Raw genomic sequence first — 12,422 nt, 5'->3', positions numbered from 1 at the left:
AAACTGGGTATGTAAGGGCATATGATCAAAGTGTGAACTTGCCTACAATGTTGATGAAGATGATTCTCACTCAAAACTCTTGATAGATCTACTCGTCACACTCCAGTCAATCTACCGTAAGCAAGCAATAGTAACCACACATAAGCAATCACTCAAAAGGTCGGAGAGAAAGAAGAAAACAATTCGGAAAACGTCAAAACCAAGCAAATAACTCTTGAATCATAAAACAATTTCTAACAGTACCAAAATTATGTGAATTTGGCCTTATCAAAAAGTTTAGGTCAAGAGCTTCGATTTGCAAAAAGAATCAACTGAAACGGAGCTACGAAACTCAAGTTATGATCAAACGAAGTTTGAATACAAATCTGATCTAATTCAAATTTTAAGCTTTTCAAAAACATGTTTAAGTTGTTTATCTGGATAGAGGAGATCATAACGAAGACGTGAGCGTTGGTTCCGTTGGATTTGGACAAACGAGCAAAAAGATGTGGTCGTTTGAAGTATAGGGACTAATCTGTAAAAGAAACTACTACAAATAGGTCCCTAGACAGAAAACTAAAAATAAAAAGAAAAAGTCTAAATAGCGAGCGTTCGTTACCGAACGCTAACGAATGAAAATCGTTTGTTGTGAAGACCTAACCAGCGAATGTTCACTAAATAACTAGATTAAAAGAAAAACCAGGCTTTAAAACGGAAAACCGAAGAAAAGCCTAAACCCCTAAAAAATAAACTGGACCTGGCGGTTTACCGGATTACCGGTTCGGGTAGGAAAACCGAACGGTGACGATCAATGGCAGCAGCGGCTCCGACGATGGTTGGCGGTGGCGCGGGATGGCGGCGCTGGTGGCGGAGAGGTGCGGCGAGGCGGCGAGGTCACAGTGGCGGGCAACGGCGGCTTAGGCGGCGGATCCAGGCGCGACGGAGGCGTGAAGCGCAAGGAGGCGGCGGCGGCTAAGTGCGGCGGCGGCGATGGCAGGCAAGCTCCCACGCGGCGCGGCTTGCAGTGGGAGGGCGGCGGCGCGAGGGGAGAGAGAGGGGTCGGGGTGGCCTATTTATTGGAGGTGGGGCGGAGTGCCTTGGGCAAGGGGGCAGAGGTGCCCTGCCTCGGCACGGACGCCGAGGTCGGTGGCGGTCTCCCGCTCGGGTGGAGGGAGGCGGTGCGGCTGGGCTGGGCCGTGGCCTGGCCGGTTGGCTGGGCCGGCCCAGTTCGGCGGAAATGTTTTTTTATAAAACATTTTCCCAGAGAAAAATAAAACAAAATAAATATATTACATAGGCATATAATATATCAAAATTTGCAAAAAAAGATTTTCTACAACATGGACATTTTTATAATGCCAAATAAAATCCACACAAATCCAGATAATTCAAAGAGTGCTACTGGTCTAATAAAATCCAATAAAAATCATTTAAAAAAACAAAATGATTTCAAATAAAATTTTCTCCAATTTTCTATTGTAGGGAATCATGTTACCCTAATTTCCATATATTTTATTTTTGGAGAAAATAATTTGAATAAAACTCAAATAACTCCAAATTGAAAATAAATTCAAAAGAACTTTGAATTTAATTCTTTGAAACTCCCAACTCATATTTCATATAATTTGAAGAAGTCATTTTATCTTCACTCGTGAAAATCATTGAGTTGCATAAAGTTTCAGAATTGGAAATATTCTCAAATGAAATTCAAATATTTTAAACAGCCCTTGTCATTTAAATAAATGGAAGAAGTCATGTCATCTCCTCTCACGGGTTTTGTGATGAAAAGAATTTGAATTCACGGGGATCAAAAAGAAAAAGGTGAAAGTTTGGGAAAGTCCTTTTATTCCCTCTCATTTAACTTTCAAAAGTTTCGAATTTCACTCAATCAATCACACAACAATCAAACAATCAAAAAAATTATAACATTCCAAAATTTAGAATTTTGGGATGTTACAAACCTACCACCCTTAAAATGAATCTCGTCCTTGAGATTCGGTGAGGCTAGAAAGAAATAGGTTAGGTTCGGGGTCTTCTCAAAATCCATCGATCGTCTCCGGGGTCTCGGGTGCTACCACCCTTAGAAACATTGTTACGATCCCATCAATACTCATATACTCCATCCTTATTCTTGACAGGGCCGGTCTTCTCAGATCTTTAGTATAATTCCTTTCTCTGGGCTCTTCCAGTAACGGCATAACCTTTTCCTCAATTCTTTTGTCCTTTCATCTTGGTAATGTTCTTCTATGACTGGGTCTTCTTAGCTGACGGGTCTGGCGCCAATACTAAACAACTATCGATATCTCATGGTGGTCAACCATTTATGGTTTCTCCTGCAGGAAATGGGTCTGGGTTGATCCTCACCGTATAACCTATGGTTGGCAAGAACTACCTTGTACAAGAGAAAAAATACCTATACCATTCTAAGGCTTAAACAAGGTTTTGATCATCGCCTCTCTACTATAGGTTAGTCACTCAGATTTACCATCCCATATAGGAAGGCGAATAATAGGAGTAAGTCGGTATGGTGATCTCCATCCCGCACCCAAATCATTACCTTGTATACGGTTTAGAATCTCGCATTCTAACACTCGGTCATCCTCACAAGCATTGCAGAATTTCTCTTGTCCATGAACTGCGTTCGGAATAATCCATTGATTCTGCAAGCCAAACAAACATCTATCGTTCCTTCACAACTCTCAGGTTTTGTGTTACTCCTATAAAATCGTCGGTGGGTAAGGTCGTACTCTCTTCCAGGGTTTTTCCTTCAGCAAGGATGTTCTTGCTTCTTGGCAGGTCCTGGGGCCTGTGGGTTATGGCCCATCTCATCACTTGTAGTCCTTGAACTTATCATCGGGCAAACTGATCATTATTCCAACTTCCAACTTCCTAGTATTCTTAAATTCATCCAATTGTATTGTCTTACTTCCTTCTATTGGCACAAAACTAAGACGTGATTACTCAGACTCATCCTGGAATTTCCCTTGATCCATATTTCCACCATCATACCTCCTTTATATCCAATAGTAATTCATCTCTTCATCCTCGTGGGATATCCCTCATACCGAGATAAAATTTATACTCATGAAGTCCATATTCCACTTCGTGGAACATTATTATCCTTTCTAGGGTCAAGCGTCCTTACAAGGGAATATTGGCCATCTCTGCATGGCACTTCTTCAATTGGGAAACGTGAAACACATCATGAACTCCTGACAGTCCTTCGGATGAGTTCAACTTGTTGGCCACTTCTCACATATGCTCTGAAACTCGGTATGGTCCTACAAATCTCGGGGACTAACTTTCCCTTAACTCCAAATCGTTTAATTCCCCGCAGAGGGAACACATGAAGACATGCTCTGTCCCCAATTTCATAGACTACCTCCTTACGTTTTTAAGTCTGCATAACTCTTCCGCCTGGACTGAGCTACCTTCAGTCTATCTCGAATCAACTTAACATTCTCTTCTGGCACCTTGATCACTTTTGGTCCAAACAACTGACGGTCTCCAACTTCATCCCACATACTCTTGGGGTATCAGACATATCGAGACAAAACACATATTCATTTTGTCCGAAATCCACTCAGTGGAGTATCCTTATCTTTTCCAGGGGTCAACGGTTCTTACAGGGTACTACCACCCTTAAAATGCACAAATCTTCCATAGACCATATTTCTCATATCCTCAGAATGGCCAAAATTCTTCTTCATAGAGTAACAACTCATAAAATCCATATCAGTACCAACGATGCTAACTTTATTCATTCTCAAGTGATTACAATCTCTCGCTTTTCCATTACATGTCTCAACTCAACACCTCAATATAAAATAAAATGTTCTCACTTCTACTACTCCATTTCTTTTGTTACAAACTCAACTATCTAGCACAAGTTTCCTTCTCCTTGGGCATTCTCTGGCAAAGTGCCCTGCTCCATTACAACTAAAACGTATTACTTCTGACAAGTATCGAGGTTTCCTTTTTGGGCAATTGTTGAGGTAGCACCCTGACTCCTTGCACCTGTAACAGGTGATATGACTCAGGTCCTTCCTGGAATCCAATCTGCTTCTCTTCCTGGACCTTTCCATGCCAATCATGGCTTCTATTTCTTGTGGGTCATATTCTACTTCCTCTGTCGGGAATTATACTAGATCCCCATTCAAACAATTTTCGGAGATGTGTCCTTCTTCTCCACATGAATAGCAAGACTTAGTGCAGGGTTTACTTGGGTCTTCTTTAGGCGTGTCCTCCATCTCTTCCTTCATCACAACTTCTTCTAAAATTTCCTCGAGGGCTCCTTTCATTACTTCTTTCTTCAGCTGGATGGTTCATTGTACCATGGGGTAATTGTGACACTGAGCAGGATAGTGGGTAGTCCCTTCACACAAGAAACAAGTAATCTGCCTAATTGGGCATTCTTCAACTGGGTGACTTCCTTCACAATTAGGGCATTCATCCTTGTGTTCTTTATGGGTGTGTCTGATTTCTCCACAAATCTTGCATGCAGAAGGTTTCTTCATATCCTTTCCATAAGGCTTCAACTTCTAGGACACAAGCCGAGACTTTGGCAAAGTCAACTTAAATTCTTTCCAAGTGGTTACTCCTTGCCATCCATTGACCGTTTGGTACATCCTCCACCAAGTAGCAGCACCTCATTCAAAGCACTGAAGAGCATGCTGGGTCATATCATTTCCGACTATAGGGTTATTCTTCATGTGATCCTCCATGTTCTAAATCCATCGGTCTGTCTCCAACTGACTCATCGGTCCAAAAAGTACAAGCTCATCTCCATTCATCTTCTATTGGGTCCAAGGGTTTGGGGTGAGATAAGAGAGATAGAGAGGGATACACACAATGCAACAACAGTTTTTGAGAAGACAGATTTTATTTGTGGCCATCGAGAAAAACATCAAACAAATGACAGCTCACAAACGTCGCATCTAACGTAGGTATATAACAGGGGTTTGGTCTTCTAAAGGTCAATAAATCTTCAACGTCTCCAAACTCTTCAAGCCTTGTTCATGCCTCCAATGGCTTCTTCCGATATTCTTGTCTTCTCAAGTTCTTTTGCCAGATCAACTCTGTTGACGCGAAGTCTCTCGTGACATCCTTTAATATTCCGGAGTTGCATTTCAAACTTCTGGGTTTCATCAAACTCGACCTGAACCATGATCTTCTTGTCCTTCAGTTCTTAACGAATCTCCGGTATCTCTCGAGGTTGTAGCTCCTCCAGCTTGGCTACTTTCAGCTTTTGGTTCCTGAGTTCTTCACGAAATGCTTCCTTGTCTAATACGGATTCCTGAAGCTCCATCTTAAAATTCTTGATGTACTACCCCAGATCCTGGTGATACACTTAGCTAAGGTTAAAACTTCACCTCTTGTTGATAGATGCTCCATCAGCCTTCTACCATCCAATCCTTCCATGCATATGCATGCTTAACTCAACACGGTGACAATAGCATCAATGGAGATGACATCACGGATAACCGTGTTTCTGCCCTTGTCATTTCCATGAGCTATCTCTCCATAGTTGATATCTCCTGCCTTAGGGTTTTCCTTGACATAACTTTAAGTTTTTAACTCTCCATGCTCCGGTCTTTCTCCGATACACCCTGTTCTCGGGCATGGACAACTTCCATAATCTGTCAAGTTACATAAGGGTAGCCTTCCTAGGTCATACAAATCTAGGGATTCATCAGAGCCTTCAAATTCTACTTGTCTTCGATCTTCAAACGTTGTAGTTTCCATTATTCAGATGCACGGAAAATACTCTTCATTCCGAAGTGGTCTTAGTTGTCCGATATCTTGTACTTCTTGGAGTGGTCTTCATCGGTCGAATCTTCGTGTGGTCAAAAGGGGAAAGGGGTATGGTCTCACTAAAGGGAATTTTTTGAATAAGCTCAGAAGAGAAGAGAGGTAAAAGATATTTTTGAAAGGGAAAGTTGTAGAGAAAAATCTTTGCTATGGGCTTGCCAGTTTCTAGGGTCACGTCCTACAGTCAACATGTGCTCTGATACCATCTTGTAGCGACCCGACCCGAATGGATCAAGTCTCTGTGCTTAAGTGTCATCCCTGGATCGGTATGCCAACACACACAGTACTCGATGATTTATAACAGAGGTAAATCACATGTATAAGTAACGTAAAATACTATTACCTCAATCCAAAATAGCGGAAGTACAAGGTTGTGGATTCCCATCAACACCAACGGCAAAGTTGAGTGTAGAAATCGTAACCCTAACGTATCACTTACTCGTCAAAAGATAAACCTGCAACATGAGATGTTGCAGCCACGAAGGGTCAGTACATTGAATGTACTGGCAAATTCACACCATAGAGAATGATGAACAATGGCTATCACTACATGCATATATGGCTAGTGGAAAAGCTCTGTGGTTATAAGGTTTTTTGCATAAAGCCAAATTTTCCCTACTGCAAAGGAATAAATTCTATTTAACTAACATGGTGGTTGTTAAATATTTAGAATGGTTGACAGCATTCTCAATCCCAATTAAGTAACATCATTAAACCCAACAAACTTAATTTAAAGTAACATGATGAGATTCACATGATAATCCAAGTACTAGATACTCAAGACGTCCATAACCGGGGACACGGCTAATCATGATTAGTTTGTACACTCTGCAGAGGTTTGCGTACTTTCCCCCACAAGACTCGATCTCCTCCGTTGGATTTCTCGCACTACATGGTCTTTGAGAAACGGATGACCGAGACATAGTCTTTCAGAAGCGCTAGCACCTTACGATGGATAGACCGTTACACCTACTTTCCCCTACATCTGCTAGTCTACCCTGTAAGAGTTCGCACGACTTAATCAACTATGCTAGAGCCCATAATAGCTTGTGGCTGCACACGGAAGTTTCTAGTATGAAAAATCTCATGATCCCTTTGAGCCTGGGTGGCGGTCCATAAAATAAACATGCAATCCTGGTCTACCCCGGTGCCTAGACAGGCAATCCGGGAATACCCATGTGCCTCAATCCACCCAGATGTGTGTTTAAGTTGCCACCTTAAGTAAACCATTAATTAACAATCTCACAACTGTCATGGATACTCTCAAAACCCAATCGACGTCTACGAGCATAGCATGGCACTATAAGCATAACGTAATAGTAACTCCCAAGGTTTGAATGCAGGGCGATAGGTTCCTACCTCATCAACTACTTCCCAATACCCACATGTTATCAATCCTACTCATGCAATGTTTGAGGGTGAAACTAATGCATAAAAACTGGGTATGAAAGGGGATATGATCAAAGTGTGAACTTGCCTACAATGTTGATGAAGATGATTCTCACTCAAAACTCTTGATAGATCTACTCGTCACACTCCGGTCAATCTATCGTAAGCAAGCAATAGTAACCACACATAAGCAATCACTCAAAAGGTCGGAGAGAAAGAAGAAAACAATTCGGAAAACGTCAAAACCAAGCAAACAACTCTTGAATCATAAAACAATATCTAACAGTACCAAAATTATGTGAATTTGGCCTTATTAGAAAGTTTAGGTCAAGAGCTTTGATTTGCAAAAAGAATCAACTGAAACGGAGCTACGAAACTCAAGTTATGATCAAACGAAGTTTGAATACAAATTTGATCTAATTCAAATTTTAAAATTTTCAAAAACATGTTTAAGTTGTTTATCTGGATAGAGGAGACCATAACGAAGACGTGAGTGTTGGTTTCGTTGGATTTGGACAAACGAGCAAAAAGATGTGGTCGTTTGAAGTACAGGGACTAATCTGTAAAAGAAACTACTACAAATAGGTCCCTGGACAAAAAAATAAAAATAAAAAGAAAAAGTCTAAATAGCGAGCGTTCGTTACCGAATGCTAACAAATGAAAATCGTTCGTTGTGAAGACCTAACCAGCGAATGTTCACTAAATAACTAGATTAAAAGAAAAAACGGGCTTTAAAATGGAAAATCGAAGAAAAACCTAAACCCCTAAAAAATAAACCGGACCTGGCGGTTTACCGGATTAGCGGTTCGGGTAGGAAAACCGAATGGCAACGGTCGACGGCAGCAGCGGCTCCGGCGACGGTTGGCGGTGGCGCGGGGCGGCGCCGCTAGCGGCGGAGAGGTGCGGCGAGGCGGCGAGGTCGCAGCGGCGGGCAACGGCGGCGGATCCAGGCGCGGTGGAGGTGTGCAGTGCAAGGAGGCGGCGGCCGCTAAGTGCGGCGGCGGCGACGGCAGGCGAGCTCCGACGCGGCGCGGCTTGCGGTGGGAGGGCGGCGGCGCGAGGGGAGAGAGAGGGGTCGGGGTGGCCTATTTATTGGAGGCGGGGCGGAGCGCCTTGGGCAAGGTGCCCTGCCTCGGCACAGACGCCGAGGTCGGTGGCGGCAGTCGTGGCGGCGGCGGTCTCTAGCTCGGGTGGAGGGAGGTGGTGCGGCTGGGCTGGGCCGTGGCCTGGCCGGTTGGATGGGCCGGCCCAGTTCGGCGGAAAGGTTTTTTTTATAAAACATTTTCCCAGAGAAAAATAAAACAAAATAAATATATTACATAGGCATATAATATATCAAAATTTGCAGAAAAAGATTTTCTACAACATGGACATTTTTATAATGCCAAATAAAATCCACAGAAATCCAGATAATTCGAAGAGTGCTACTGGTCCAATAAAATCCAATAAAAATCATTTAAAAAAACAAAATGATTTCAAATAAAATTTTCTCCAACTTTCTATTGCAGGGAATCATGTTACCCTAATTTCCATATATTTTATTTTTGGAGAAAATAATTTGAATAAAACTCAAATAACTCCAAATTAAAAATAAATTCAAAAGAACTTTGAATTTAATTCTTTGAAACTCCCAACTGATATTTCATATAATTTGAAGAAGTCATTTTATCTTCGCTCGTGAAAATCGTTGAGTTGCATAAAGTTTCAGAATTGGAAATATTCTCAAATGAAATTCAAATATTTTCGACACCCCTTGTCATTTAAATAAATGGAAGAAGTCATGTCATCTCCTCTCCTGGGTTTTGTGATGAAAAGAATTTGAATTCACGGGGATCAAAAAGAAAAAGGTGAAAGTTTGGGAAAGTCCTTTTATTCCCTCTCATTTAACTTTCAAAAGTTTTGAATTTCACTCAATCAATCACACAACAATCAAAAAATCAAAAAAATTATAACATTCCAAAATTTAGAATTTTGGGATGTTACAGGTGGCTTTGCCACAAATACGATGTGAACTACATGATCATGCAAAGCAATATGACAATGATGAAGCGTGTCATAATAACAGAACGGTGATAAGTTGCATGGCAATATATCTTGGAATGGCTATGGAAATGCCATAATAGGTAGGTATGGTGGCTGTTTTGAGGAAGGTATATGGTGGGTTTATGGTACTGGCGAAAGTTGCGCGGTACTAGAGAGGCTAGCAATGGTGGAAGGGTGAGATTGTGTATAATCCATGGACTCAACATTAGTCATAAAGAACTCACATACTTATTGCAAAAATCTATTAGTTATCAAAACAAAGTACTACGTTGCTCCTAGGGGGATAGATTGGTAGGAAAAGACCATCGCTTGTCCCCGACCGCCACTCATAAGGAAGACAATCAATAAATAAATCATGCTCCGACTTCATCACATAACGGTTCACCATACGTGCATGCTACGGGAATCACAAACTTCAACACAAGTATTTCTCAAATTCGTAACCACTCAACTAGCATGACTCTAATATCACTGAGGGAGTCTTGGATAAGGCGGTGTTCGGGTAGCCGGACTATACCTTCAGCCGGACTCCAGGACTATGAAGATACAAGACTGAAGACTTCGTCCCGTGTCCGGATGGGACTTTCCTTGGCGTGGAAGGCAAGCTTGGCGATGCGGATATTCAAGATCTCCTACCATTGGAACGGACTTTGTGTAACCCTAAACCTCTCCGGTGTCTATATAAACCGGAGGGTTTTAGTACGTAGGACAACTTCATCATACAACAATCATACCATAGGCTAGCTTCTAGGGTTTAGCCTCCTTGATCTCGTGGTAGATCTACTCTTGTACTACCCATATCATCAATATTAATCGAGCAGGATGTAGGGTTTTACCTCCATCAAGAGGGCCCGAACCTGGGTAAAACATTGTGTCCCTTGTCTCCTGTTACCATCCGCCTAGACACACAGTTCGGGACCCCCTACCCGAGATCCACCGGTTTTGACACCGACAATCACCATCTCCATATCTAAAAACAATTATCAAGTATCAAACTTCTCATAGTATTCAACACACTCATAAGAGAATTTTATTATTCTTGAATACCTAGCATATTAGAATTTTAAGCAAATTACCATGCTATTTAGGACTCACAAAATAATCTAAGTGAATCATGAGATTTCATCTATTTCTTCAAAATAAAACTACCACCATGCTCTAAAAGATATAAGTGAAGCACTAGAGCAAATGACAAACTACTCCGAATGATTTAAGTGAAGATCAATGAGTAGTCGAATAATTATGCAACTATGTGAAGACTCTCTAACATTTAATAATTTCAGATCTTGGTATCTTATTTAAACATCAAGTAAAACTAAATAAAATAAAATGACGCTCCAAGCAAAAAACATATCATGCGGTAAATAAAAATATAGCTCCAAGTAAAGTTACCGATGACCGAAGATGAAAGAGGGGATGCCTTCCGGGGCACCCCCAAGCTTAGGCTCTTGGTTGTCCATGAATATTACCTTGGGGTGCCTTGGGCATCCCCAAGCTTAGTCTCCTGCCACTCCTTATTCCATAGTCCATCGAATCCTTACCCAAAACTTGAAAACTTCACAACACAAAACTTAACAGAAAAGTCGTAAGCTCCGTTAGTATAACAAAATAAATCACCACTTCAAGGTACTGTAATGAACTCATTCTTTATTTATATTGGTGTTAAACCTACTGTATATCAACTTATCTATGGTTTATAAACTCTTTTACTAGCCATAGATTCATCCAAATAAGTAAACACCACATGAAAAACAGAATCTGTCAAAAACAGAACAGTCTGTAGTAATATGGATCAAACGTATACTTCTGGAACTCATAAAATTCTCAAATAAATTGCTGGACCTGAGGAATTTATATATTAATCATCTGCAAAAAAATTAACTAAATATCAATTTCGAAATAAAAATGGAAGGAATTCTCGTGAGCGCCAAAGTTTCTGTTTTTTACAGCAAGATCAACAAGACTTTCCCCAAGTCTTCCCAACGGTTCTACTTGGCACAAACACTCATTAAACACAAAAAACACAACCAAAACATAGGCTAGATAATTTATTTATTACTAAACAGGAGCAAAAAGCAAGGAATAAAAATAAAATTGGGTTTCCTCCCAACAAGCGCCATCGTTTAACGCCCCTAGCTAGGCATGATGATTTCGACGATGCTCACATAACAGATAAGAATTGTAACATAAAGAGAGCATCTTGAAGACTATGACTAGCACATTTAAGTCTAACCCTCTTCCTATGCATAGGGATTTTGTGAGCAAACAACTTATGGGAACAAGAATCAACTTGCATAGGAAGGTAAAACAAGCATAACTTCAAAACTTTAAGCACATAGAGAGGAAACTTGATATTATTGCAATTCCTACAAGCATAGATTCCTCCCTCATAATAATTTTCAGTAGCATCATGAATGAATTCAACAATATAACCAGCACCTAAAGCATTCTTTTCATGATCTACAAGCATAGAAAATTTACTACTCTCCACATAAGCAAAATTCTTCTCATGAATAATGGTGGGAGCTAAATCAACAAAATAATTATCATGTGATTGAAAATTAAGATCAAGATGACAAGTTTCATGGTTATCATTATTCTTTAAAGCATACGTGTCATAACAATAATCATCATAGATAGGAGGCATGCTATCATCATTATAAATTTGCATATCAAAACTTGGGAGACTAAAATATCATCTTCATTAAACGTAGCATCCCCAAGCTTGTGGCTTTGCATATCATTAGCATCATAGATATTCAAGGGATTCATACTAACAACATTGCAATCATGCTCATCATTCAAATATTTAGTGCCAAACATTTTATAGATTTCTTCTTCTAGCACTTGAGCACAATTATCCTTTCCATCATACTCACCAAAGATATTAAAAAGGTGAAGCGTATGAGACAAACTCAATTCCATTTTTTATAGTTTTCTTTTATAAACTAAACTAGTGATAAAACAAGAAACTAAAAGACTCGATTGCAAGATCTAAATATATACCTTCAAGCGCTAACCTCCCCGACAATGGCGCTAGAAAAGAGCTTGATGTCTACTACACAACCTTCTTCTTGTAGACGTTGTTGGGCCTCCAAGTGCAGAGGTTTGTAGGACAGTAGCAAATTTCCCTCAAGTGGATGACCTAAGGTTTATCAATCCTTAGGAGGCGTAGGATGAAGATGGTCTCTCTCAAGCAA

This window comes from Triticum dicoccoides, chromosome 5A, assembly GCF_002162155.2.
Source record: "Triticum dicoccoides isolate Atlit2015 ecotype Zavitan chromosome 5A, WEW_v2.0, whole genome shotgun sequence".
NCBI lineage: Eukaryota > Viridiplantae > Streptophyta > Magnoliopsida > Poales > Poaceae > Triticum > Triticum dicoccoides.
This window is presented reverse-complemented; position numbering follows the sequence as displayed.